Raw genomic sequence first — 25,653 nt, forward strand, 5'->3', positions numbered from 1 at the left:
AGTACATATCCGGCTTTTATTGCCTATGCCGCAACCTCAACTACTCCCTTAGTATTTACTCTTACATATAACCATAGAGCTGAATCTATCTACCCTACCTAGATCAGTAGGACTGATCAACATTACTTGCCAACTTAAATCTGCAATCTTAAAACATCTCTCAGTTGTCTCCTTTGAGGCCACTGAGGTCAAGACAGAGCCCATAAGTGCCTCTACGTGCTAGTTTGAAGGCTTCGCTATAGATTCTATTTATAACTAAGGGAGTTTATTTTATTTTATTTTATATTATATATTATATTCAATACTGAGGTTGATTTAATGTTATTTTGCTATATGTGTGGTATTGCAGTATGAACGCCTCGCAATGTTATGTATTACAATGACTCTGTTGACTGTTACCATTTGTTTTATGCTGGCTGTATATGCAGCAATTTTGCACTGTCTTTATTCTTCAACCTCAAGTTCAATCCGATTGGCTGATCCAATTAGCCAATCAGATTGAGCTTGCATTCTATTTGCTGATCGGAACAGCCAATAGAATGCAAGCTCAATCTGATTGGCTGATTGGATCAGCCAATCGGATTGAACTTGAATCTGATTGGCTGATTCAATCAGCCAATCAGATTTTTCCTACCTTAATTCCGATTGGCTGATAGAATCCTATCAGCCAATTGGAATTCGAGGGACGCCATCTTGGATGACGTAATTTAAAGGAACCGTCATTCGTCTAGTCGTCGGGGAAGCTGCTCCTCGTCGGATGGATGAAGATAGAAGATGCCGCTTGGATGAAGATGTCTGCCGGTCCGGATGTCCTCTTCTGCCCGAATAGGATGAAGACTTCTGCCGCTCCGGATGTCCTCTTTTGGTCCATCAGCTGGGTGAACACGGCTCAAGGTAGGGTGATCTTCAGGGGGGTAGTGTTAGGTTTATTTAAGGGGGGTTTGGGTTAGAGTAGGGGTATGTGGGTGGTGGGTTTTAATGTTGGGGGGGTTGTATTTTTTTTTACAGGCAAAAGAGCTGATTACTTAGGGGCATGCCCCGCAAAAAGCCCTTTTAAGGGCTGGTAAAAGAGCTGGTTACTTTTTTATTTAGAATAGGGTAGGGACCTTTATTATTATGGGGGGATTTTTTATTTTATTAGGGGGCTTAGAGTAGGTGTAATTAGCCTAATATTCTTGTAATCTTTTTTTATTTTTTGTAATTTATTTAATTTATTTAATGATACTGTAGTGTTAGGTTTAATTGTAACTTAGGTTAGGATTTATTTTACAGGTAATTTTGTAATTATTTTAACTAGGTAGCTATTAAATAGTAAATAACTATTTAATAGCTATTGTACCTAGTTAAAATAAATACAAAGTTGCCTGTAAAATAAATATAAATCCTAAAATAGCTACAATATAATTATTCGTTATATTGTAGCTATATTAGGCTTTATTTTACAGGTAAGTATTTAGTTTTAAATAGGAATACTTTAGTTAATAAGATTTAATTTATTTCGTTAGATTAAAATTATATTTAAGTTAGGGGGTGTTAGGGTTAGGGTTAGACTTAGCTTTAGGGGTTAATACATTTATTAGAGTAGCGGCGAGGTCCGGTCCGCAGATTAGGGGTTAATACTTGAAGTTAGGTGGCGACGACGTTGGGGAGGGCAGATTAGAGGTTAATACTATTTATTATAGGGTTTGCGAGGCGGGAGTGCGGCGGTTTAGGGGTTAATATATTTATTATAGTGGCGGCGAGGTCCAGTCGGCAGATTAGGGCTTAATAAGTGTAGGTAAGGCAACGGCGACGTTGGGGGGCAGATTAGGGGTTCATAAATATTATGTAGGTGTCGGCGATGTTAGGGGCAGCAGATTAGGTGTACATAGGGATAATGTAGGTTGCGGCGGTATCCGGAGCGGCAGATTAGGGGTTAATTATGTAATGCAGGTGTCAGCGATAGCGGGGGCGGCAGATTAGGGGTTAATAATTGTAAGGTTAGGGGTGTTTAGACTCGGGGTTCATGTTAGGGTGTTAGGTGCAGACTTAGAAACTGTTTCCCCATAGGAAACAATGGGGCTGCGTTAGGAGCTTAACACTGCTTTTTTGCAGGTGTTAGGTTTTTTTTCAGCCCAAACTGCCCATTGTTTCCTATGGGGGAATCGTGCATGAGCACGTTTTTCCAGCTAGCCGCTATCGTAAGCAACGCTGGTATTGAGAGTTGAAGTGGCGGTAAATATGCCTTTACGCTCCCTTTTTGGAGCCTAACGCAGCCCTTCAGAGAACTCTAAATACCAGCGTTGTTTAGAAGCAGCGCTAGAAAAAAAAGACGCGTAGCTAACGCACCCCTTCGGCCGCAAAACTCTAAATCTAGGCGTAAGTGATTATCCAATAATACCATACCAATAGATTTAAACAGTTTGTACTGTGCTCTAAAGTAAAGGATAATCATAAGACAAAGGAATGAAAATGGAATTAACAACAGAATTCTTCAAGATTGTTCCGTCTGACTCTGTGAAGCTTTCTTAGAATTTTAAATTCAATTTCAAGCTTTTTTAGGAATCAAACAAGTCCCAGTGCTCCCACATAATTATTAACATACATAGAGTAAAAATGCCACTCACAATCTTAGACCTGCTGCGTTTAAACCTTGGAAAGGTGGACCGCTGGGGAGTCTGCAAAAAAACCACTTTGACTTCTTACTTCAGCTCAGCATTTAAGCTCCCGCTCTCAGAGCTCTGCAAATCCAACTGACTACTGCCCACACTGCAAACACACTGCTGTCCCACTCACTGACTACACGAGCAGCCAGGAGCCGATTGAGGAGACAACATAAGCAGTCAGGAGCCAATGTGCCGCCAAAGCCGCCAATGGGAATAGTTTCAGTTCCGGCTGAGCTGCGCCAATAGGTTAAGATGATCTGTGACCTACTAGGTATCAATCACATGTCAACCACGTGATACAGTCGTATGCAAAAGTTTAGGCACCCCTGACAATTTCCATGATTTTCATTTTTAAATAATTGGGTGTTTGGATCAGCAATTTCATTTTAATCTATCAAATAACTGAAGGACACAGTAATATTTCAGTAGTGAAATGAGGTTTATTGGATTAACAGAAAATGTGCAATATGCATCAAAACGAAATTAGATGCATAAATTTGGGCACCCTTGTCATTTTGTTGATTTGAATACCTGTAACTACCTAGCACTGATTAATTGGAACACACAATTGGTTTGGTAAGCTCATTAAGCCTTGAACTTCATAGACAGGTGCATCCAATCATGAGAAAAGGTATTTATGGTGGCCAATTGCAAGTTGTTGTTCTGTTTGACTCTCCTCTGAAGAGTGGCAACATGGGGGCCTCAAAACAACTTTCAAATGACCTGAAAACAAAGATTGTTCAACATTATGGTTTAGGGGATGGCTACAAAAAGCTATCGCAAAGATTTAAGCTGTCAGTGTCCACTGTGAGGAACATAGTGAGGAAATGGAAGACCACAGGCACAGTCATGTTAAGTCCAGCAGTGGCAGGCCAAGTAAAATATCGGAGGCAAAGGCAAAGGATGTTGAGAACTGTCAAAAACAGCTCACAGACCACCTCCAAAGACCTACAACATCATCTGGCTGCAGATGTTGTCACTGTGCATCGTTTAACAATTCAGCGCACTTTGCACAAGGAAAAACTGTATGAAAGAGTGATGCAGAAGAAGCCTTTTCTGCACACGCGCCACAAACAGAGTCGCTTGAGGTATGCAAACGAACATTTGGACAAGCCATTTTGGAAGAAGGTGCTGTGGACTGATGAAACAAAGATTGAGTTATTTGGCCATAACAAGTGGCGTTATGCATGGCGGCAAAAGAACACAGCATTCCAAGACAAACACTTGCTACCCACAGTAAAATTTGGTGGATGTTCCATCATGCTGTGGGGCTGTGTGGCCAGTGCCGGTACTGGGAATCTTGTTAAAGTTGAGGGTCGCATGGATTCCACTCAATATCAGCAGATACTTGGGAATAATGTTGAGGAATCAGTCACAAATTTGAAGTTACGCTGGAGCTGGATATTTCCACAAGACATCGACCCAAAACACTGCTTAAAATCTACTCTGGCATTTATGCAGAGGAACAAGTACAAAGTTCTGGAATGACCATCCCAGTCCCCAGACCTGAATATCATTGAAAATCTGTGGGGTGATTTGAAGCGGGCTGTCCATGCTCGGCAACCATCAAACCACTGAACTGGAGATATTTTGCAAGGAAGAATGGTTTAAAATACCTTCATCCAGAATCCAGACAGACACTCATTACAGGCTATAGGAAGCATCTAGAGGCTGTTATTTCTGCTAAAGGAGGCTCTACTAAATATTGATGCAATATTTCTGTTGGGGTGCCCAAATTTATGCACCTATCTAATTTCGTTTTGATGCATATTGCACATTTTCTGTTAATCCAATAAACCTCATTTCACTACTGAAATAGTACTGAGTCCTTTAGTTATTTGATAGATCAAAATTAAATTGCTGATCCAAACACCCAATTATTTATAAATGAAAATCATGGAAATTGTCAGGGGTGCCTAAACTTTTGCATACGACTGTATGTGTAGCAGGCAGGCGGAAAGGTCGGAAACCAAAATTAAATTTATTAAAAGTTTGTGCTGAAGCTGGGACACACCTACACACTGCCGCCGACACACTGTGTCACGACACACAGTTTGGAAAGCACTGGTTTAGGAGATTGATGATCTATCTTCTGGGAATCTAAATCTATCTATTAAAAAGTAACTATCTCATTCTCTATATCATTATCATCCTCTATATTCTGATGATGGAGTAGAGCTAGAGACTGTTCTGTAGTAGTAAAATGTATTATTATTATATTTATAATATTATTTTATGTGTAACATAAATAATATAATATATTATATAAATTCACAAATTTCACAAAGCAATACATCCTACAAGCAAGTAGTAGTAGCAAGTGCAACCCTTAATGAACAAACATGTTATCTAAATCTCAATGTTCACATTCACAATTTCACATGCATCACAGAAAAAAAAGTGCACTTTAAAAGCTGTCCCACCGCCACACCACCGCTTGACCACTGCCACACTACTCTCAGATGACTGATTAATCGCAGTTTAAAACCGCATGTGCGGTTAATCGTGCAGCCCTAGTTCCCACCCATGCCTCCCTCTCCTCCCATGCCTCCTGCTCCCTGGTCACCAGGTACTGCTGAGCCATTGCAGTTGAGATTCACGTGTCTCTCCGCGGCAGAGAGGGCCTTTAGGAGGAGGGAGGGGTTCTGCCTCTATTGTGGGTTACAGGGCCACCTTTTAAAGTCTTGTCCTACACGGCCGGGAAACGCTCACACCTAAGGTCCTGTCGGGGGCAGACCTTGGGTGGTTTATCCTTGTCCCCGAAACTGCTAAAGGAGAAACCTTTGGTCACGGTTGTCCTTTCCTGGGTGGACTCCTCCATAGTCACCCAGGCTCTTGTTGACTCCGGTGCTGCGGACTATTTCATTGACAGTGCTTTTGTATCAAAGCACTCCATTCCTGTATTGCCTTGGTCCGTTCTGCTTGCTATTGAGGCCATTGATGCAGGCCCCTTCAGCCCGCACTTGTTACTCACAAAACCGCTCCATTATCCATGGCTGTTGGGGCTCTCCATTTTGAAACCCTCCAGTACCAGGTGATAACCTCTCCGCATTTTCCAGTTGTTCTGGGTTATTCCTGGCTCCAAAAGCACAATCCCAGTCTCGACTGGCACAGGTCCAAAATTTTGTCTGTGTCGCCGCAATGTATGTCTTCGGAAACCACTTAAAGTCTTGTGCACTTCTTCGGTATCTCAATTGCCAGAGGAGTACCGAGAATTCCTAGACATTTTTGACAAGGTGCATGCCAGTACGTTGCCTCCTCACTGGTCTTCCGATTGTGCCATAGACCTGCAACCCGGAGCCATTCCTCCTCGGGGCTGGGTTTACCCTCTGTCTGTTGCGGAGAATTGTCCTATGGAGGAGTATGTTGCTGATGCTCTGTCGCAGGGGATCATCCGCAGATCCTTCTTTCCTGCAGGGACTGGCTTCTTCTTTTTGAAGAAAAAGGGTGGCGAGTTAAGACCATGCATCAATTATAGGGGTCTTAATCGTCTTACCATTAAGAATGCTTACCCTATTCCGCTCATTACAGAACTCTTTGACCGCCTCAAGGGAGCTACGGTCTTTTCTAAACTTGATTTGAGAGGAGCATACAATCTCATTAGGATCAAAGAGGGCCACGAATAGAAAACACCATTTAACACCAGGTGCGGGCATTATGAATATCTTGTAATGCCCTTTGGCCTATGTAATGCTCCTGCTGTTTTTCAGGAATTTATTAATGATGTCCTATGAGATATGTTGCAACAGTGTGTTGTGGTGTACTTAGACAACATCATCATACACTCACCCACACTTGAGGCTCATCGTTCTGATGTCACACGGGTACTTCAGAGACTACGTAATCTCCATTGCAGGGTTCTCCATGGATACTGACAAGTTGTCTGCAGTTCTGCAGTGGCCTCGTCCAGTTGGTCTTTGCTCTATTCAACGTTTTTTGGGCTTTGCCAATTACTATAAAAGTTTATCAAAAACTTTTCTTCCTTGGTCAAACCTATCACAGATATGACGCGTAAAGAGAATGATCCACTCCATTGGTCACCTACTGCCATTAAGGCCTTTGATAGTCTTAAGACTGCCTTTGCTGCCACTCCAGTACTGGCTCATCCTAACCCTGTCCTGCCTTTTGTTCTTGAGGTCGATGCGTCTGAGACTGGAGTAGGTGCCCTCTTGTCTTAACGTCCTACGCTTGACTGTTCCTTTCATCCGTGCGTTTTTTTCTCTAAGAAATTGTCTCCAGCGGAGTGCAATTAGGAAATTGGCAACAGGGAATTACTGGCCATAATTTTGGCACTCAAGGAATGGAGGCATCTTCTCGAGGGTACTAGCGTACCAGTGCTCATTCTTACTGACCACAAGAATTTAACTTATCTATCCAAAGCAAAACGTTTGTCGCCCCGCAGATGGGCGTTATTTTTGTCTTGGTTTAATTATGTGTTTTCCTACCTGCCTGGTAGTAAGAATGTTAGGGCTGAACAATTTTCGCCTCTGTCCAAGGAGGCTACCATTCGTACTAATTTGACTTCCCCTTGGGGGAGTAGATCCTAGCTGCACAAACCAATGCACCTCCTGAGAAACCTAGTGGTAAGTGCTTTGTTCCTGAGAGTCCTCGAACTAAACTTTTACACACTTACCACTATCCTAAAGCCGCAGGTCAACCGGGCATGAACCAAATGATTTTGTCTGTTACTCGACAATTCTGGTGGCCAGGTCTTCTTTCTGATGTTGCTGCATATGTTGCCTCCTGCTCAGTTTATGCACAGAATAAGACTCCTCAACGTCTTCCTGTGGGTCTTCTTCAACCTATTGTAAATGGTGAGCGTCCTTGGACACATCATTCCATGGACTTCATTGTTGAGCTCCCTGTTTCCAATGGCAATACTGTTATCCTAATGGTGGTTGACCGTTTTTCTAAAATGTCACATTGCATTCCCTTGAAGAAGCTGCCTAACATTCAGGAGCTTGCTTCAATTTTTGCCCGGGAGGTGTTCCATTTACATGGATTACCCAAGGAGATAGTCTCGGACCGGGGAAGCCAGTTTGTCTCCAGATTTTGGTGTTCCTTTTGTGCTCAAATGGGTATCCAGTTTTCCTTCTCCTTGGCATATCATCCTCAATCCAATGGGGCTGCGGAACAGTCTAATCAAGCTCTGGAACAATTCCTCTGTTGCTATGTTTCAGATCACCCCAATAATTGGTCTGAACTGTTAGGGGCCCATTTATCAAGTTCCAAATGGAGCTTGTGGGCCCATGTTTCAGGCGAGTCTTCAGACTCGCCAGAAACAGCAGTTATGAAGCAGCGGTCTAAAGACCGCTGCTCCATAACCATGTCCGTCTGCTCTGAGCAGGTGTTCAGGAATTGCCAGAATTCAACCAGATCGAGTTGATTGACACCTCCCTGCTGGCGGCCCATTGGCCGCGAGTCTGCAGGGGGCGGCGTGTGAGCAGCTGGTGCAATGCTGAATACGGAGAGCGTATTGCTCTCCGCATTCAGCGAGGTCTTGCGGACCTGATCCACACTGTCAGATCAGGTCCACAAGACCTTTCATAAATCGGCCTCTTAGAGTTGGTCAGAGTTCGCTCGTAAGAGTGCTATTAATACTTCCTCTCAGTTATCCCCATTCATGGCGAATTATGGGTTTCAATCAACATTGTTGCCTGATTCATTCATGTCTCAGGGTATTCTGGCTTTGGAGGAGCATCTCCGGCAACTCCGTTCCACGTGGGTGCAGATTCAGGATTGCCTTCATCGTTCTATGCTGTGTCAAAAGTTTGAGGCTGATCGTAGGTGTCTGCCTGCGCCTTCCTACAAGGTTGGTTAAAGGGTTTGGCTGTCCTCCCGCAACTTGAACCTTTGTGTGCCTTCCAATAAACTGGCTCCCTGTTATGTTGGTCGTTTTGGAATACTCCGACGGGTCAATCCTGTGGCCTACGCTTTTGACCTTCCTCCTGCAATGCACATCTCTAATGTTTTTCATGTCTCCCTCTTGAAACCATTGGTTTGTAATTGGTTTACCACTGTGTTGCCTTGTCCCCGTCCTATCTCTGTTGACAACCATGAAGAATATGAGGTCAGCAGCATTATTGACTCTTGTATGTCCAGGGGCCTTGTACAGTATTTGGTTCACTGGAGGGACTACGGTCAAGAGGAGCGTTCATGGGTTTTCCTCCTTGGATGTTCATGCTCCCGCCCTTCTCCGTGCCTTCCATGCCCATTTCCCCAATAAGCCCTTTGTCCTCCCGTGGGGGAGGGGTCGTTGAGGGGAGGGTACTGTCAGGGTTTTTTCCCTGCTTTGTTTGCCATGTGCTGCTGGCAGCCATTTTGCTCATCTTTCTTGCTGATTCTGGTGCAGAGTGTGTGATGCTGCTCATTTCCTGCACGCCCTCTTATAGAACATCATCCGTGTAAGAAAGGTTGCAGTCTCAGAATTGTGATGTCGTCACCTATTATTTAAAGGGCCTCTGTTCAGTATGCTTTGTGAGTTCCTGTGTTCCAATTCCTGTATATTACCTGGCTGTCTGATGTCCCTCCTGGTTCCTGATCTCTGGCTTGTTCCTCACTCTGCTGTTCTCCTTGTTCCTGATTCCGGCTCGTCTGACTACTTGCTTTGGCTCCTGACTCGGCTCGTCTGACTACTCGCTTTGGCTCCTGACTCGGCTCGTCTGACTACCAGCTCTGGCTTTGACTCCTGGCTTGTTATTTGACTTGTGGACTTTCTATTATTTTTTGTTATTAATAAGTGTGATTATTTTTGCACTTCTCATCTCAGTCTGATTCCTGGCACCCTGACACTACCACTGAGAGCTAACGCACCTGAATGTCAACCCCTTCCTCGCAGAGCTTCACAACCCTCTAAGAGACATACAACCACCCACCGAAAGCCACCATAAGAAATCCTGCTTACTTGGTCTTGGCATAGCCTGGACCCATATTCCACTATGAAAGGAACAACCTTGTGACTTTCACTGAGTTCCTTTTCTGTTTGCTCACTCCAGGGATTAATGAGACCCTTAGGTTCTGTCTCCCCCTACCCTCAAATGATTATACATAAGTTATAGTCCTTGGGACTTTAATGTTTATAGGGCACTAGTCCTTTGATGCCGGAGACGCTTGTCAGTATAATGTGTTCTATCTATACCAGTTATTTGTCAGTTATTGAGTTCTAACCTACTCTTGTTATTTACAGGTTTATGCTTCATACACACATATTTACCTAACGCCCGTTCCACTCATGTTCTACAACATATCCTTACACGATAATGTACCCAAAGATAAGATATCAATAATATCTACAACTTTAAACTATAACTGTAGGCCCCTCCTTCCCCCCCCCCATCTTAAGTATATGTATACTTGTATTCGTGTTACCCTGGGATTCCAGAAATGGAATGCCCAGAGTAACTTTGGGCAGCACTTTTCTGTGCTGACCACCCCTCAAACCTTTGCAAGACTTGTGGAATGTAACTGTACATTGTTTTTTCTTTATTCTTGCTTCTCTCTCTTTCTTTCATTTTCTCTTCTCTCTCTCCCCCTTCCCTCTCCTTCCCCGCCCTACCTTCCCCTTCCCAGATGGCACTATTCAAATAGTGCAAGATCCCAAACAGATAGGTAAATGACCCTGTTAACTCTGTCTACCCTTAACGTTAAGGGACTTAACACACCCACAAAACAAAGCTTACTGTTAAGATATTTGAAAAAATATAGAACTGATGTAGCATACATACAAGAGACTCAATGGACCGAACCTTCCCCCATGTAATCAAATCCTCCCTAAACCCAATAGGTGAAACAGCCTCTTTTAAAAAAAAAAAAGAGAGGATTAGCTATACTTATACAAAATAATGTTAAATGCACCCCCATCACTATAGATAGAGATGCAGAAGGCAGATATTTCATTATTGTTTGCTACCTTGACAACATTCTTTACACCTTAGTTAATGTATATGCACCTAATGACCACCAGGACACATTCTGGAGACAACTATTATTGAGAATAGAACAAATTAAGAGAGGTTATTTGCTTATAGGAGGAGATTTCAATTCTACCTGGGACCCCACACTGGATAGGAGAACTTGTAAAGCAGTAGACCCAGACTCAAAAGCATGCCTATTATCAAAGAGATTCCAAAACATGATTAGATATAACCTATTTGACATATGGAGATTCCTACATATGACTGAATGAGACTACACATTCCACTCAACTGCACACCACTCTTACTCTCGTATAGACTCTATATTCAGTGAGCCTTGTACCTTTGACAAGGCAAAACTTGCAACAATTGTAGTCTGCCCCTGGTCTAACCACGACATGTTGATTGCCACCCTTCACTCATCCCCCCCAGATGGTCCCAAGCGATCGTGGCACCTAGCAGACCACCTAATTAAGAATCCCTGGACCCAGCAGACAGCTACTGACATACAGGAATTTTTCCAAATGAACGACAACGGACAGACAACAGACGTCACTCTATGGGCTACTATGAAAGCATACATCAGAGGGACTCTCCTTAAAAGGGCAGTGCAACTACGGCGTGAAAGCAGAGCCACTCTTGCACAACTCTTTGGAGAACATAGAACCCTAGAACAGGAAAACAAACTTAAACCTAACCCAACATTAGCATCCCATATAGGACAGATTTGTACAGAAATTACAGCTAAAGAGACACTCAGAGTGCAAAATTCTCTACTAAGGCTCCGGAAATTATTCTATTACCAGGGCAACAGAGCAGATAGACTGTTGGCCAATAAGCTTAGAGCCAGAAATAAATCTTCAAGAATTCAGAAAATACAATGCCCAGACAATGTAGTGCACTCCCCTAAAAATATCGGAGAAGCTTTCATGGCCTACTATAGTACACTATATAATTTAGATTCCTGCCCAGACACTATTAAAGCTGACAAACACAATATTTCAAACTTTTTGACCTCTTTCAACCTTCCACAATTAGATGACCAAAAAACTGAGCACCTCTCTGACCCCATAACCCCCTGAAATTAAAGGGGCTATTAAATCAGTCGAGCTACACAAAGCTCCATGCTCAGATGGCTACACTCCCCTCTTTTTCAAAACATATACCACTCTTCTTATCCCTTACTTACAGAGACTGTTTACCAAGACATTTGAGACGGGCTCCCTGCCACATGAGTTCTTAGAGGCATTGATACTAACTATACCAAAAGAAGATAAGGACCCCTCTCTCTGTCAGAGTTATCATCCCATTTCATTAATTAACATTGACATAAAGATCTTTGCTAAGATCCTGGCTACCAGACTCAACCCTTTCCTACCTGATGTGGTTCATAGAGACCAAGTAGGCTTTGTTACTAACCGACAAGGTACAGATAGTACGCAACAACTCTTAAATATATTTTTGGAGGCAGACAGATCTAAGAGACCCCTTCTTACCCTGTCATTTGATGCCAAAAAGGCATTTGGCAGGGTACGTTGGGATTATATGACTGCAGTACTTGAGACAGTTGGCTTACCTGAGGCCTTTAGAAGAGCAGTGGGGGCACTCTACTCTAACCCCACAGCAACAGTGAGAGGCTTGGGATTCTGCTCCCAATCTTTCACCCTTCAGAATGGCTTTCGACAGGGATGCCCTCTTTCCCCATTACTCTTCCTATTAGCAATAGAACCACTAGCAGCGGCAATGCGTGCACATAAAGATATTAAGGGCATATATATCCACAGTACCCATCAGAAGCTTAGCCTCTTTGCAGATGACCTAACAGTATTCCTTACGGACCCTGACCTTTCACTCCCTCACCTACTCCAACTCTTTGACTTCTTTGGTACGCTCTCCTACTATAAATTAAACGTAGCCAAGACTGAAGCATAACCACTACACCTATCGGAACTTCAGCTCAGAGACCTACAGACAAAGCACAAATTTAAATGGAACTGCAAGGGGATCAAACACCTTGGTGTCTATCTTTCTCATGACTTCAAAAGTGTAATTTCGACTAATCACAATCACTTCTTACAGACTATTAAACAGATGTTAGCACTCCCCAGATATAAGGAGATATCCTGGCTAGGCAGAATCTCTGCATTCAAAATGATGCTTCTACCGAAGCTCACATATCTATTTAGATGCTTACCCTTAAAAGTTCCGACTACGTACCTAGACACTTTCACGCCCAAGTACTGCAAGTAGGATATTACAAGCCCCGATTGATAAGGGAGGCTTAGGCCTTCCCAACCTTAAATTATACTATGAAGCAGCTATGCTTACCCACACTTCATGATGGGGCAAGGCCAAAGAGCTCCCTAGATGGTATAAATTAGAACAGGCTTCATTGCCTCATACCATTTTTCTCCCTGATTTAATTTGTATCCCACAGCACTGTAGTTCCCTTATCCCTCCCTCTAATGCAATTATCAAACACAGCTTATCCATGTGGCATAAACTATGTCACTCACATATGATAGCTCCTCACCCATCCCAATACATAGTATCAGAGGGTTACTAAAAGATCTACTAGATTCTAGTCCCAACGGTTGGACTAAACTCAATATTAAAACTAATAGTAGCTTACACAATGGATCTACTTGGTCTTCCTGTTCGGAACTGATCTCCCAATACTCAATCCCTCCAAAACTTCATTCTGAAGTAATGCATTTTAGATCCCTTCTAAATGGCTGGGACTTCTTAAACTCAGAACCACGAACCATTATTGTTTGGGAATCCAGATGGAGGATGGGAATCCAGGGCTATAAACCACTAACGACACATTATCAGTGCCTCCTGCAGTGTCCCTCCCTACAAAAAAAAACACAATATCATAGCGTGGGAAAAAGATCTACCTAAGGAGATAGACCCTAAACTCTGGACGAGAGTTAATACTGACACCAGACGGTCAATCCATTGCATAACTCTCTTTTAACTATACTTCAAATTACTAACAAGATGGCACTGGGTTCCCAACAGATTACATAGAATTTCGCCAACCAACTCAGTGATGTGTTGGAGGAATTGTGGGGAAAGGGGAGATGATATTCACAGCTGGTGGAGCTGCCCAGTCATTAGTAAACTATTGACAGAGGTCCTCTCTATATGCAGAAGCCTGTCCTTCCCAGTTGATAAGGGCCCAGAGACGTACCTACTCCATCTAGAAATCCCCAAACTTACCAAACCTTGAAAATACCTTTTTTTATGCATTCTGATGGCAACCAAGCTCGCTATAGCGAGACACTGGAAACAACAGACTGCCCCCCCCCCCCCCCTGATAAACAAAGTCATTAAGATACTTTCCTATATTAGAACAATGGAAGAAGCAGTATATCTGAATAGAGGAGTGCTTGACCTCCACTCAGATATCTGGTGCCACTGGGATACACATCCACAAATTACCACCCCAACTGTTGACACCTCAAAATTTTCTGCTTTCCCACCCTTCCCTACTTCCCCTCCCTCTTGTCTTTTTCTTTTTCTTTTCTTTCACAATCTTCTCTTCTTAGTTGTTGAGAAGCAAGTTAATTTGATTGACACATGATTTTTGCATTTGCATAATGTTAATGTTATGTAATTTAAGGAGCCATACTTTAGAGCTCCTAAGATTCCATAGCGGTCCTGGTACCTTGTTATTAAAGGGACACTAAACCCAATTTTTTTCTTTCATGATTCAGAGAGAGCATGAGATTTTAAGCACCATTCTAATTTACTCCTGTTATCAATTTTTCTTTGTTCTCATGCTATCTTGATTTGAAAAAGCAGTACTGAAAGCTTTAGAGCCAGACCATTTTTTATTCAGCACCTGGGTAGCACTTGCTGATTTGTGGCTAAATGTAGCAAACCAATCAGCAAGCTCTACCAAGGTGCTGAACTAAAAATGGGCCGGCTCCTAACCTTTTATTACTGCTTTTTCAAATCAAGATAACATATGAACAAATAGAAATTGATAATAGGAGTAAATTAGAAAGTTGCTTAAAATTGCATGTTCTATGTGAATCATGAAAGAAAAAAATTGGGGTTGGTATCCCTTTAAGTGAGACATAAGTAAACTGTTTGTAATACTGACCGGTTGGAAAACCCCATACTCGAAATACCAACTTGGACATGGAATACCGTGCCCCCATTACACTAAAGTACCTTAAAGCCTCAAAAAATCAAGGTTCCACATAACCCCCCGACCCCTCTCGTAGGGTCAGCAAGAGACTATAATAGGACATTCTTTTACCTGTTTACTGCATTCTTTGTAACATAGAAAGAAATACCTAAATATGTCTTACAGTTGTATTATTGTTTATTGTAACCTCAAAAAAAATACAGATCCAGCCAGTCTGCCAAAATTAGCTCTGAAGATGTATTTAGACAATTGTTGGTGCCATGAAACATTGATCCAACGATACATTTATTAGACTCAAAAGATGATGAATATGGATTCAGATTATTGTTTTGTATGATGGTGAGACTCACTCCAAAGGCTATGATATTTACAGAATGGTTTTTTTTTCTCTTTCAACATTATTACAGGAAGTCAGATATGTGTCATTTGCAGATGAAGAGGACTTGCGCATATTTGGTGATAAAGAATTAAAGGAAAGTTTACAAACAGCAAAACTTACTCCAGTCACGGTAGGCTCATTTACTTATAATACACTAAACTGGGTTATTACAGTATATCTTACAAAATAGAGGTTGTCAGTCTGAGGGTGGGGCTAATATCCTGAAATGTTACATTACATTTTCACTTTTACTTGAAGACCAGTGAGTGTAGGCTGATTTGTGAATTTCTATTCAGTACTCTGTCCTTGCACCCTGGTAGATGTCCCATTTAAAATTATGATGCTGCTTATCCATGTGGCATAAACTACGTCACTCACATATGATAGCTCCTCACCCATCCCAATACATAGTATCAGAGGGTTACTAAAATATCTACTAGATTCTAGTCCCAACGGTTGGTCTAAACTCAATATTAAAACTATTAGTAGCTTACACAATGGATCTACTTGGTCTTCCTGTTCGGAACTGATCTCCCAATACTCAATCCCTGCAAAACTTCATTTTGAAGTAATGCATTTTAGATCCCTTCTAAACGGCTGGGACTTCTTAAACTCAGAACCACAAACCATTATTGTTTGGGAATCCAGATGGAGGATGGGAATCCAGGGCTATAAACCACTAACGACACATTATCAGTGCCTCCTGCAGTGTCCCTCTCTACAAAAAACACACAATATCATAGCGTGGGAAAAAAGATCTACATAAGGAGATAGGCCCTAAACTCTAGATGAGAGTTATTACTGACACCTGACGGTCAATCCATTGCATAACTCTCTTTGAACTATACTTCAAATTACTAACAAGATGGCACTGGGTTCCCAACAGATTACATAGAATTTCGCCAACCAACTCAGTGATGTGTTGGAGGAATTGTGGGGAAAGGGGAGATGATATCCACAGCTGGTGGAGCTTCCCAGTCATTAGTAAACTATGGATAGAGGTCCTCGCTATATGCAGAAGCCTCTCCTTCCCAGTTGATAAGGGCCCAGAGACGTACCTACTCCATCTAGAAATCCCCAAACTTACCAAACCTTGAAAATACCTTTTTATATGCATTCTGATGGCAACCAAGTCCTCTATAGCGAGACACTTTAAACAACAGACTTCCCCCCCTGATAAACAAAGTCATTGAGATACTTTCCTATATTAGAACAATGGAAGAAGCAGTATATCTGAATAGAGGAGTGCTTGACCTCCACTCAGATATCTGGTGCCACTGGGATACACATCCACAAATTACCACCCCAACCCTTGACACCTCAAAATTATCCTCTTCCCCCCCTTCCCTACTTCCCCTCCCTCTTGTCTTTCTCTTTTTCTTTTCTTTCACAATCTTTTCTTCTTAGTTGTTGAGAAGCAAGTTAATTTGATTGACACATGATTTTTGCATTTGCATATTGTTAATGTTATATAATTTAAGGAGCCATACTTTAGAGCTCCTAAGATTCCATAGCGGTCCTGGTACCTTGTTATTAAGTGAGACATAAGTGAACTGCTTGTAATACTGACCGGTTGGAAGACCCCCATACTCGAAATACCAACTTGGACATGGAATACTGTGCCCCCATTACACTAAAGTACCTTAAAAGCCTCAAAAAATCAAGGTTCCACATAACCCCCCGACCCCTCTAGTAGGGTCAGCAAGAGACTCTAATAGGACATTCTTTTACCAGTTTACTGCATTCTTTGTAACATAGAAAGAAATACCTAAATATGTCTTACAGTTGTATTATTGTTTATTGTAACCTCAATAAAAAAACATTGCAAAAAATAAATAAATTACAGATCCAGCCAGTCTGCCAAAATTAGCTCTGAAGATGTATTTAGACAATTGTGGGTGCCATGAAACACTGATCCAACGATACATTTATTAGACTCAAAAGATGATGAATATGGATTCAGATTATTGTTTTGTATGATGGTGAGACTCACTCCAAAGGCTATGATATTTACAGAATGTATTTTTTTTCTCTTTCAACATTATTACAGGAAGTCAGATATGTGTCATTTGCAGATCAAGAGGACTTGCGCATGTTTGATAAAGAATTAAAGACAAGTTTACAAAATAGAGGTTCTCAGTCTGAGGGCGGGGCTAATATCCTGAAATGTTACATTACATTTTCACTTTTACTTGAAGACCAGTGAGTGTAGGCTGATTTGTGCATTTCTGTTCTCTGTCTTTGCACCCTGGTAGATTTCCCATTTGAAATTATGATGCTGTTCCTGGTGGAATTTTTAAGTCCTTTTTTTCTTAAATCTTTAACACTGGAATAAAATATTTAATTGGACTGAAGTAGTTTTTTTTAGATATTTTCCTTTGCAGTGCAGTTTCTGGAAAAGAAAATTTCACTCACTTAACACAGGATATTTTAGGTAGCACATGAGCCAAAATGGTTGTATAGATTGTCATGAAATATGGAATGGTGATAGGTTTTTAATTAAAGTAGTGTGTTTTGTATTTTAATCAAGTTTTCATATAATTATGTTTTTGAGATATTTTGTAAAATGCCTTTTTTTCAAGCATGCACATTAGTGCTTTGTGATAACCTGTTTAATGTGCAGGAGCAGTAATGCTGTGTGTGGTTCTGCTGCCCTGTCTCGATATTCTCGATTTTTGGCTCTTTTTAATTTGCTGTTTCAGATGAAGTAGCCTTTGTAGTCTGTGGAGGGGCAAGTGACTGGGGATGGTGTGCTGCTGGACTCTCATGTTTAGAAGAGAAGGGTAAGAAGAGAAACATAATTTTATGCTTACTGTACCCTGGCATACATATTCAATACCAAATTACTTCCTTTTGCTATCTGGATCACTCAATCAGTGCTCCTTAGGTTTACTTCTGGTGAAGTAAAGTAGCTGGTTGGAGTGAAGCACAGACTTCATAACTGTCCCTATTTAAGAGGGACAGTCCTTAATTCTGATTTTGTCCCACTGTCCCTCTGAGATAGCCATATGTCCTGATATGCAGAATTTCCCTTTGCCGTCCAAAGGTCACCAGACACCCCCATGAACCACACAGACACACACACAATCCCATCAGTTATCCTTTTGCACATGCCCTGTCTGACATGGTCTTCTCACAAAAGGCAAAAGCCCCTATCAACCTTCTTAGTCCCTAATACCAAGCCAAAAATGTTGGGAGGTATGGTAGTAGAATGTGAGAGGACATTATAGGCCATGATAGAAGGTGAGCATGGACCACATCATACTTGATCATATGACAAGTATATGACATTCAGCCTCAAATAGGAAGCAGGCAAGCGATAGATCTTAACAATTAAGTGTCACATACACTTTGCTAAATCTGCACCTTGCCGGGTCCCAGCTGGAATCTTATGGAACTATTTGCTGGCTGGGATCGCCAGAGATACCCGCTGGACTTTAATCCAGGTTGCTCAGGAAGCCCATTGCTCCAGAACTCTGCTCTTTTAGGGACTTGTCAGACATTCAATGGGGCATGGGTTGGTGTGATTACTGAGAGGGAGCTCACTCAGGAATCTGTTTTTTTTACCCCCCCACCTTGAACTGTTCCTGGGTACTTTTACCAGGCTGCCGCTCCGGGCCCCAGCAACGGATCATGTCGCTTTTTGGACTGTGACATATGGGAGCCCAGGGCTCTCCAATGATACCCTTGAATGGCAGGCCACTCCCTTGGGATCACCCCCAAAACTACAATCTATCTATTGGGGGATATCTCTGTTCCTATGGCCTCTATGGAGGCACCAACTGTCTGGAGGGGGGTATTGCTCTCCTAATGGGATTAAGCTCATATCAGATGGTGATTGTGTATAAATACTGTGCATTTCTGTGAATAGAACAGTTCCTGTTTCACCTTAATACTGGTCTTGTCTGATTATTAGGGTGGGCTTTTTCCTAGTGTCACTTTCTAGCACTATTGCTACAGGTTCCAGGGTTAAAGAAGGTCCTTTTGGCGGCGATACCTAGTCGGGGTATCCAGAGTCCATCACATTTGGTGGCAGCGGTGGGATGTTTCCTTCTACCTGAAACATTCAAACCAGCACCAGGACCTCTTCGGATGGAGCAGCCATACTCCAGGCTTAAGAGGAGTACCCTGAAGGACTTGCTGAAAGCTCGTGGACAAGTAGCTAGCAACAAGCCGAAAGCAGCTATCATCACAGAGCTGATAGAGCGACCGGGTCAGTAACCGTACCAGTGAGCCGGGCAGTAGCCGGGGCAGTGATCATGCAAGCAAGCCATCAACTGGGGGGACTGAGATGTCTGAAGTCCAGTGGGAGATCCAGTGGTGGCTGGCACTGTATGGGTCCACCCCATCACAGGAGGTAATAATTCAGATCATTGCCGACATCACTCGTCTTAAGATGTTGGAGGTCCAGAAGGCGCTAGGGGAGCTTTACCTGTGGATCTAGGGACTGCTTCACATCAAAAGAAACTGCCTCATACTGCCTTCCAGGCCTTCAAAGATGGTGAGGAAGAAATTGACCGGTACCTTCAGGTATTCGATACCCAGTGTAAGCTGCAAGGTATCGACAAGGCGAACTGGGTTACCCTGTTGGGGAGGGCTTTGGATGATTTTGAGGCTATCCCAATGGAAGACAAGCAGAGTTATGATCGGGTGAAGAAGACCATCCTGGCCAGGTATGTCATCACTCCGGAGGCTCATCTTCTTAAATTCCAGAGACTAAGATGGAGAGAAGGTCAAACCTTTACTGAGTTTGCGCACACCAGCTAACCCGCTCCGTGAACTATTGGTTTATGGGTTGCCAAGTGACCACCCTGGCACAGGCATCCCAGCTTATCCTATTGGAGCACTTCTACAATCATTCTCCACCAGAGGCAATAGAATTGGTCCGGGATCGAAAGCCTTTCACCATAGACCAAGCAGCAGTTTTGGCAGACCAGTTCCTGGATGACCATCCGCCTGTTTGGCCCAAACTTTGTCCAGTTGTCCAGCCTCCTACAGCCCCCATCTGACCCCAGTGACCCACCAGTATCCAACAGCGCCGCCGGTTCAACCCCGCTCTTCTGCCCCGATCCCACCACGGAAGACAGGAATCAGGTGCTACGGGTGTGACCAAGTGGGGCATGTGAGGTCCAAATGCCCTCAGTATCCTCCCTCTACCAGCTGGACCAGAGCCCTGGTGGGGGTTAAATGAACTGCTGCCCATTGTGTGGAAACCGGGGGCCCGTCTAACCACTCCACCTGGAGCGATGAATAGTTTGGGGTCTTGCATGAAATAGACCCGGTACAAGCTGCTGCTGGCGACAACCATTTGCCCCATCATCAGCCAATTTGGATTAATGATCACCCGGCCCAAGGATGGTAGGACAGCGGAGCCACCATTACCCTTGTCCAGTCACACATGGTCACCAGCTTGGACCAAATGTGAAAATCTATCGCAGTTTGTGTGGCTGGGGGTAAGATACTCCGAATTGGGAGACGTACTGAGCCAGGTGGATGAGGATGGTTGTGAGCACCCTGTAGCCTACATCAGATGAAAACTACTGCCTAGGAAAGTGGTATACGCGGCAGTAGAGAAGGAATGTTTGGTGCTGGTGTGGGCTCTCAAGAAACTACAACCTTACTTGTATGGGAAATCATTTACAGTGAAACAGTATAAAAAGGGTGAAAAGGGCGCTGAAAAGCTATCATGGTACCATTGAATTAAAGCTAATTGAAGCTGACATACTATATGTCTCTTATTATATCAAAGTTAAGAACAAATAATATGTAAGCGAGCATAAAGTAAAGCACTATCCAAAGTTCAGGATAAAAGTCAAGTTTAAAAAAAAAAGTCAAGTTTAAGATTTAAAAAGCCATCTTATATTTCTATTCCTGCCAGTGTAATATTGTAATCCTTAGATACTTTGTAGAAGTATATCCCAGCACACTTGAAGTACGTTACTGCTATATTAGCAGACTTTCCAGTGTGTCACTGTGTTTCACAGATATTGGTTATCTAAGCCAAAAAGTTCCAGCGTGTACAATAATAGAGTAGAACCACTTATATTACCTCCCTCTGTACCTTGTTTACCACCTATCACTCCCAGGAAGTATAAGTGAAGTCTCCCAAATCATCAGGCTTACTGCTGCTTAAAACTTCCTGCTTCTCCAGGTAGCAAATCTTTGGCGTGTGCAGTTAGTAATGAAGCTGGTCACGTGACCACAGGTATTCACATATTATGACAGTAGATGACTACAAATGATCACATAGGCTCCCCACAATGCTTCAACGCGTTTCGCCTGTTTTATAGGGCTTTATCCAGATATTGATACTTCAAGTGTACTGGGATCTACTTCTGATACAGGGGGGCCTATTTATCATGATGCGAGCGGACATGATCCGATCTTGCGGATCATGTCCGCTGCACATCGATAAATGCCGACAGCATATGCTCTCTGCATTTATCATTGTACCAGCAGTTCTTGTGAACTGCTGGTGCAATACCGCCCCCTGCAGATTCGCGACCAATCGGCCGCTAGCAGGGGGTGTCAATCAACCCGATCGTATTTGATCGGGTTGATTTCCGACGATGTCTGTTCGCCACCTCAAAGCAGGCAGACAGGTTATGGAGCAGAGGTCTTTACACTGCTGCTTCATAACTTGTGTTTCTGGCGAGCACGAAGGCTCGCCAGAAACAGGGGGGGGTCAAGGTCCATACAAAGCTTGATAAATATGCCCCAAAGTATCTAAGGATTACAATATTACACTGGCAGGAATAGAAATATAAGGTTGCTTTTTAGATCTTAAACTGGACTTTTATCCTGACCTTAGGATGGTTCTTTACTTTATGCTAGTTTACATATAGGGAGACGTCCCTATTGATTTTTTCTTAACTTTGATATATTATCGTTTTTTATATATGTGGATTTTATATATATATTTTTTTGTTAAATGTTTTGTTTCTTGAACAAGAGACATATAGTGTGTCAGCTTCAATCAGCTTTAATTCAATGGTACCGTGTTAGCTTTTCAGCGTCCTCTTCACCCCTTTTATACTGTTTAATTTGTTTTTATAAGCTAGTAAGGAGCTTATTTAGGAGAGTGGCTATAACACCTGCTGCGCCTACCCAATTCACTTTTTTATCTATTAGATCGTTTACAGTGCTCATGGACCATAACCCCCTTGTATGGCGTAATAGGGTTTCAGAGGACAATGCATGTTTGTTGCGGTGGAGCTTAGCCTTGCAGCCCTTCAACTTCACCATTCAGCATCAGCCTGGACAGAGTTATGGCAATGCAGATGGCCTCTCCTGGCAAACTAAATTGGAATAACCTCACCGGACAGCCCGAAGCAGTACCGTCAGGATCTAGCCAGGTCTGCCGGACTATGGGTCAGGGGGAGCATTGTCACGTACCCGTGGCATACACCAGCCTAGAGGGGTGATCCGGTGGTCTAACTCTGGACAGGCTATGCTGCGGGTTCTCCTTTTTCCCTTTCTGCCCTGCCATCAGGGGTTGTGACTGTTATGAATAATAGGCTGCAAGAGTGATCTTTTCCCAGTTGGATTAACCCTTTGAGTGCTAATGACGGCTCTGAGCCATCACAGAGTTTTCCACTCTGGTGCTAATGACGGCTCAGAGCCGTCACTAGCACTCTCCCACCTTGAGGGAGATCTGGGGGCTCCCACCCGCTCCTACCACGGTGATCGTGCCTGTAGAGTGACAGGCATCACCGGGGCTTTTCATTTTGCGTGGTGACGTGACACGCAATAATGTGATGACTTCACCGAGCAACTTTATTTATACTTATACAATGTTAAGTATAGGAGCAGGGGGCATGCTGCTTAGAAGCCTGTATCTCAGGCATCTAAGCAGCTATACAGACCCACAAGACCCACCATTGGAAAGGTTATTGCCTAACCTTTCCAACATTGTACGTTTTTGGGGGTCTGAAAAAAATAAAAAAAAAGTTTAAAAAAAAAATTGTTCAAAAAATAAAAAAAATAAAAAAAACATTAAAAAATCTTAGCACCCAGGTGGGAAAGTGCTTAAACTGCATTTCTCCCAGTTTCTTGGTGGTTGCTGTGATTGAACTTTGCCCTGAAAGAGCTTATCGATACCCCACTTTACCCCCTTTTCCGCCTAGCCGGGTCCCAGCCGGAATCTAATGGAACTATTCGCCGGCTGGGATAGCCAGAGATACCCACTGGCATTTAACCCAGGTCCCTCCGAAAGCCCATTGCTCCAGAACTCTGCTATTTTAGGGGGGCGCAAAAGAGGGGGGAGAGAGAGTGCAAAAGAGAGGGGGGAAGAGAGTGCAAAAGAGAGGGGGAAGAGAGCGCAAAAGAGAGGGGGGAGAGCGCAAAAGAGATGGGGGAGAGAGAGGGCACAAAAGAGAGGGGGAGAGAGAGCGCAAAAGAGAGGGGGGAGAGAGAGCGCAAAAGAGATGGGGGGAGAGAGAGCACAAAAGAGAGGGGGGGAGAGCGCAAAAGAGAGGGGAGAGAGAGCACAAAAGAGAGGGGAGAGAGGGAGCACAAAAGAGAGAGGGGGGAGAGAGCACAAAAGAGATGGGGAGAGAGAGAGTGCAAAAGAGAGAGGGAGAGAGAGAGCGCAAAAGAGAGGGGGAGAGAGAGCGCGAAAAAGAGAGGGGGGAGAGAGAGCAAAAGAGGGGGGGAGAGAGAGAGCAAAAGAGGGGTGAGAGAGAGTGCAAAAGAGAGGGGGGAGAGAGCGCAAAAGAGAGGGGGGAGAGAGAGCACAAAAGAGAGGGGAGAGAGAGAGCGCAAAAGAGAGGGGGGAGAGAGAGCCCAAAAGAGAGGGGGAGAGAGCGCAAAAGACAGGGGGAAGAGAGAATGCAAAAGAGGGGGGAGAGAGAGCGCAAAAGAGGGGGGGAGAGAGAGTGCAAAAGAGAGGGGGGAAGAGAGGGGGAGAGAGCGCAAAAGAGATGGGGGAGAGAAAGCGCAAAAGAGAGGGGGGAGAGAGCACAAAAGAGAGGGGAGAGAGAGCACAAAAGAGAGGGGGGAAGAGAGGGGTAGAGAGTGCAAAAGAGATGGGGGAGAGAAAGCGCAAAAGAGAGGGGGGAGAGAGAGCACAAAAGAGCGGGGGAGAGAGCGCAAAAAAGAGGGGGAGAGAGCGCAAAAGAGAGGGGAGAGAGAGAGGGGGGAGAGAGCGCAAAAGAGATGGGGGAGAGAGAGAGCGCAAAAGAGGGGGGGAGAAAGAGCACAAAACAGAGGGGAGAGAGAGCACAAAAGAGAGGGGGAGAGAGAGAGCGCAAAAGAGAGGGGAGAGAGAGAGCGCAAAAGAGAGGGGGAGAGAGAGCGCAAAAGAGAGGGGAGAGAGAGAGGGGGGAGAGAGCGCAAAAGAGATGGGGAGAGAGAGAGTGCAAAAGAGAGGGGGAAAGAGAGCACAAAACAGAGGGGGGAGAGAGAGCGCAAAAGAGAGGGGGAGAGAGAGAGCGCAAAAGAGAGGGGAGAGAGAGAGAGCGCAAAAGAGAGGGGGAGAGAGAGAGCTCAAAAGAGAGGGGGGAGAGAGAGAGCTCAAAAGAGAGGGGGAGAGAGAGAGCAAAAGAGAGGGGGAGAGAGAGAGAGCGCAAGGGGTGGGACCGCTGTACTGCAAATAATGGCCCGTGTGAACGGGCTTTAGGACTAGTATGTACATAAACAGTAAAAGATAATGATTGCAATATAAATACAAATATGAACATATGGAGGGGTTAGCATTATTCCATAATACAACTACAGCTAGATTACGAGTTTTGCGGTATGAGCTGCTCGGTGCTAACTTGCAAGTTATTGTCACCGCTCACCTCCCTATAGCGCTGCTATTACAGGTTTACAAAAACCGGCCGTTAGCAGGCAATATTGCAGCGTAAAGCAAAGTTGAGCTCCATACCACACTCCAATACCAGCGCTGCTGTGAGCTGGTTTTACATGCTCGTGCACGATTTCCCCATAGACATCAATAGGGAGAGCCAGCTAAAAAAAAGCCTAACACCTGAAAAAAGGAGCGTAAAGCACCGTAATGCAGCCCTATTGATTCCTATGGGGAAACTACATTTATGTTTACACCTAACACCCTAACATAAACTCTGAGTCTAAACACCCCTAATCTGCCGCCCCCGACATCGCCGACACCTACATTACACTTATTAACCCCTAATCTGCCGCCCCTGACATCACCGCCACCTACATTACACTTATTAACCCCTATTCTGCCACCTCCCACACCGCCACAACCTACATTAGTTATTAGCCCCTAATCTGCCGCCCCTAACATCACAGCCACTATATTAAAGTTATTAAGTCTAACCCTAACCCCCACTAACTTTAATGGAATTAAAATATATCTAAATAAAACCTACTATTAATAACTAAATAATTCCTATTTAACACTAACTACTTACCTATAAAATAAACCCTAAGCTAGCTACAATATAACTAATAGTTACATTGTAGCTATCTTAGGTTTTATTTTTATTTCACAGCTAAATTTTTATTTATTTTAACTAGGTAGATTAGTTAGTAAATAGTTTTTTAACTATTTACTAACTATCAAGCTAAAATAAATACAAATTTACC

The sequence above is a fragment of the Bombina bombina genome, chromosome 2 (genome assembly GCF_027579735.1).
Source record: "Bombina bombina isolate aBomBom1 chromosome 2, aBomBom1.pri, whole genome shotgun sequence".
NCBI lineage: Eukaryota > Metazoa > Chordata > Amphibia > Anura > Bombinatoridae > Bombina > Bombina bombina.